Raw genomic sequence first — 5,455 nt, forward strand, 5'->3', positions numbered from 1 at the left:
TCTTTCATCGCTCCATCCTTCATCCCTCTCTCCATCTTTCATCCCTCTCTCCATCTTTCATCTCTCCATCCTTCATCCCTCTCTCCATCCTTCATCTCTCTCTCTCCATCTTTCATCCCTCTCTCCATCCTTCATCTCTCTCATCCTTCATCCCTCTCTCCATCCTTCATCCCTCTCTCCATCTTTCATCTCTCCATCCTTCATCCCTCTCTCCATCCTTCATCCCTCTCTCCATCCTTCATCTCTCTCTCCATCCTTCATCTCTCCATCCTTCATCCCTCTCTCCATCCTTCATCCCTCTCTCCATTCCTTCATCTCTCTCCATCCTTCATCTCTCTCCATCCTTCATCTCTCCATCCTTCATCCCTCTCTCCATCCTTCATCTCTCCATCCTTCATCCCTCTCTCCATCCTTCATCTGTCTCTCTCTCTCCATCCTTCATCCCTCTCCATCTTTCATCGCTCCATCCTTCATCCCTCTCTCCATCTTTCATCTCTCCATCCTTCATCCCTCTCTCCATCCTTCATCTCTCTCTCTCCATCTTTCATCCCTCTCTCCATCCTTCATCTCTCTCATCCTTCATCCCTCTCTCCATCTTTCATCCCTCTCTCCATCCTTCATCTCTCTCATCCTTCATCCCTCTCTCCATCTTTCATCGCTCCATCCTTCATCCCTCTCTCCATCCTTCATCTCTCTCTCCATCCTTCATCTCTCTCATCCTTCATCTCTCCATCCTTCATCCCTTTCTCCATTCTTCATCTCTCTCTCCATCCTTCATCTCTCTCTCCATCTTTCATCGCTCCATCCTTCATCCCTCTCTCCATTCATCTCTCTCATCCTTCATCCCTCTCTCCATCTTTCATCGCTCCATCCTTCATCCCTCTCTCCATCCTTCATCTCTCTCTCATCTTTCATCCCTCTCTCCATCCTTCATCTCTCTCCATCCTTCATCCCTCTCTCCATTCTTCATCTCTCTCTCATCTTTCATCCCTCTCTCCATCTTTCATCGCTCCATCCTTCATCCCTCTCTCCATCCTTCATCTCTCTCTCATCTTTCATCCCTCTCTCCATCCTTCATCTCTCTCCATCCTTCATCCCTCTCTCCATCTTTCATCTCTCCATCCTTCATCCCTCTCTCCATCCTTCATCTCTCTCTCATCCTTCATCTCTCCATCCTTCATCCCTCTCTCCATCCTTCATCTCTCTCTCATCCTTCATCTCTCCATCCTTCATCTCTCTCTCCATCCTTCATCTCTCCATCCTTCATCTCTCCATCCTTCATCTCTCCATCCTTCATCCCTCCATCCCTGTTTTCTCCACCGAGGAGCAGAACTCTTTTAAAGCAGCTCGTCTCATGAAAATGTTTTTCTAGTAAAACACTTGAAGAGAAAACCCAACCAGCCAGAACATTAAGAACGGGCCCAGACGAGAGGCTCCGCCCACAACATGTCAGCACCAGGTCCTCCCAGTCCTGGAGGTCATCATTGAGGTCAAGGGTCACGGCTTCTCTGCACTTCAGATCCTGGAGCTCCTGGAACCGTCTGGGTCCTGCTGGACCGTCTGGGTCCTGCTGATCTGTCAGGGTCACTCCTGGACCTGCTGGTCCGTCGGGAACTGTCCGGGTCCTGCTGGTCCGTCTGGGTCCTGCTGGTCCTTCAGGCTTCATGAAACCATCCCGGGACATAACTTCTGACTGGACAGTCTCCACAGGTCTGACCGGTTCAGGTCCGGCAGGCTTGACTGTTGCCGGTCCAGATCAGGTCTGGGTCTCTGAGGAGAGGTCCAGCAGTCTAGTACTGGGTCAGCCCTCCTTGGGAGGCGAACACAGCCGAGACCCTGTCAGGCATGGAGTCCACCACAGTCCTGAAGGTCTCTGGGGGGATCTGGCACCAGGACCGGAGCAGCAGGTCCCTGAAGTCCTGCAGGGTCCGGGGCGGGTCCTCCAGGGCCTGGATGTGCTGGTCCAGCTGGTCCCACAGGTGCTCGATGGGGTTCAGGTCTGGGGAGTTCGGGGGCCACGTCAACACCCTGAACTCCTGGTCATGCTCCTCGAACCACTGCTGGACCGAGTCCGCCACATAGCAGGGGGCGTGGTCCTGCTGGAAGAGCCCGCCCCCCTCCGGGAACAGCGCCGCCATGAACTGGTGGCCGTGGTCCGCCACCAGGTCCCGGTAGGTGCGGGGGTCCAGACCCGAGTCCACATGGAGGGCCGGGCCCAGGGTGTCCCAGCAGAACATGGCCCAGAGCAGGACGCTGCCCCCCCGGTCCCGTTCCGCGGGGCCCCCCGGGGCCAGGTGCTCTCCCGGGAGACGGCGGACGCGCGCCTTCCCGTCCACGTGGTAGAGGAAGAAGCTGGACTCCCCGGACCAGACCACCCGCCTCCAGCGCTCCGCCGACCAGTCCCGGTGCTGCTGCGCCCACCGGAGCCGCTTCCGGCTGGAGTCCAGAGTCAGCACGTCGACCCGGGCCGGCTTGTGGTACCGCAAGCCGAGCCGCAGCAGGCTCCGGTGCACCGTGTGCTCCGACACCTTGCGCGCGCAGTGCGCGTTCAGCTTCTCCGCGATCTCCGCTACCGTGGCCTTCCGGTTGGACCGGACCACCCGGGCCAGCTTCCGCTCCCCGCGGGCGTCGATCAGCTTGGGCCGACCGTGGCCCTGCCTCCGGTTCACGGGCTGCCCCTCCCGGGACCACTTCTGGTACACGTTGACCACCGCGCAGCGCGAGCATCCGACCAGCGCCGCCGTCTGGGAGATGCTCTGGCCGAGCCGCCGCGCCATCACGATCTGCCCCTTGGCGAAGTCGCTCAGGTCCTTCCTCCGGCCCATCGCCCTCCGCCGGAACCGACCCGGTCCGACCCAGACCGAGTCGCTCTCTCTCTACCGGGCGCAGACTGTGCGACGGACAACCGCACTGCACAGACATATAGATATAGACTTATAGATATAGAAACAGGTTATAGATATAGACTTATAGCTATAGAAACAGTATATAGAAATAAACATATAGAAATAGACTTATATAGAAACAGGTTATAGATATAAACACATAGAAATAGACTTATAGATATAGAAGCAGGTTATAGATATAGACTTATAGCTATAGAAACAGTATATAGATATAAACATATAGAAATAGACTTATAGATATAGAAACAGTATATAGATATAAACATATAGAAATAGACTTATAGATATAGAAACAGTATATAGATATAAACATATAGAAATAGACTTATAGATATAGAAACAGTATATAGATATAAACATATAGAAATAGACTTATAGATATAGAAACACCATTTAGATATAGACATATAGATATAGAAACAGGAGGTAGATATAGACATATAGATATAGAAACAGCAGGTAGATATAGTCATAGATATAAACACGGAATATAGATATAGACTTATAGATATAGAAAACCATATATTTATAAACAAATAGATATAGACTTATAGATATAGACATATAGATATAAAAACAGTAATATACATGTAGATACATAAATAGAACACCTGCAAATCTACTTATGTATTAATATTATTCTTCTATAAATACATTTTATCTTTATAAATAATTATCAGCTCTGATCATGAATATCAAAAACTAATTTCTTTAACAATTTTCAAACATTTCATTATATATTTTCACCATTATATTGCTGTAATTTTGATTCAATACTGGATTACTTCTATGTTTTATTTTTGTACACTGGCGTATCAGTGATTAGCGTTAACACTGGTTGATTTGCATTATTGTTTTTGGTTGCAGACCAAATATCCTTTGTATTAGTTGTTTTTCTCCTTGTACCTAATGTAGATGTGTATCACCACCAGAGGCCTTGAACGACGACAGTCCCAGCTTCACTTGTAGAGACGAGGAGACGCAGTCCGGAGTTAAAACGATGGGGCATCGAGGAGAGCAGGCGGAGGCTTTGAGCTCCAAAATAAGAGAGATAAATAAGAAAGCTGGGGCAGAGAGGTGGCGCCTCCTTTACTCCACCTCTTTACTCTTTATTCCACCATGGATTCTGCCAACGCCCACGGTTTTAGTTTTTAGGAAAATATCAATAAACATGAAAATTCATGGATTTCACTCTAAAGCCTGTATGGGAGTGTTTTTTAGAAGAAAGGCAGTAGGACAATCAGAGGAGAGCCAGAGGTCATCATCTCTCTTTACAAAAGAATCTTAATGCAAAGCAATGCTATTTGGGCAAAAACAGAATTCATCCTCATCATGGCCGGCTGAGACTTCCATCGGACGGATAAGAAAACACCAGGATGGACTGCAGAAGATAAAAGAAGAAGTCACGATGCAACAACAAAAAGCCACAACAGAAGAAGATGGCGCCGCCGCCGCTCGGTGGTCTGAATGACATAATGAATGTGATTGAGATAAAAAAGAATACTGACTCGTGTGAGAGATGAGGTGTGAACCAGAATGTGGGACATATAATAACTCACCGTGTAAAATAAGCATCAGAAAGAAAGAATCTTCAAGGGAAGTCAGAGGACTGGAGCCTGTCGGGTTTCTGAGAACACAAGGGAGAAAGAAAATGTGTGATGTCAGGAAGGCATTGATCAACTTTCTGAGGATTGATCAACTTTCTGAGGTTTGATCAACTTTCTGAGGATTGATCAACTTTCTGAGGTTTGATCAACTTTCTGAGGATTGATCAACTTTCTGAGGTTTGATCAACTTTCTGAGGTTTGATCAACTTTCTGAGGATTGATCAACTTTCTGAGGTTTGATCAACTTTCTGAGGATTGATCAACTTTCTGAGGTTTGATCAACTTTCTGAGGTTTGATCAACTTTCTGAGGATTGATCAACTTTCTGAGGTTTGATCAACTTTCTGAGGATTGATCAACTTTCTGAGGATTGATCAACTTTAACTTTCTGAGGATTGATCAACTTTCTGAGGTTTGATCAACTTTCTGAGGTTTGATCAACTTTCTGAGGATTGATCAACTTTCTGAGGTTTGATCAACTTTCTGAGGATTGATCAACTTTCTGAGGATTGATCAACTTTAACTTTCTGAGGATTGATCAACTTTCTGAGGATGGATCAACTTTCTGAGGTTTGATCAACTTTAACTTTCTGAGGATTGATCAACTTTCTGAGGATGGATCAACTTTCTGAGGATTGATCAACTTTCTGAGGATTGATCAACTATCTAAGGATTGATCAACTTTCTGAGGATTGATCAACTTTCTGAGGATTGATCAACTTTAACTTTCTGAGGATTGATCAACTTTCTGAGGATGGATCAACTTTCTGAGGATTGATCAACTTTCTGAGGATTGATCAACTTTAACTTTCTGAGGATTGATCAACTTTAACTTTCTGAGGCAGACGCATCTAATAGGCAGAATATAAAGGTGGACGTTTGACGCTACACACTCATGTACAGTAGGTGGCGGTATGCACCTGAAAGCTGTTTGCAACCCGCC

This window comes from Lipophrys pholis (assembly GCF_963383615.2).
Source record: "Lipophrys pholis genome assembly, chromosome: 16".
Classification (NCBI taxonomy): domain Eukaryota; kingdom Metazoa; phylum Chordata; class Actinopteri; order Blenniiformes; family Blenniidae; genus Lipophrys; species Lipophrys pholis.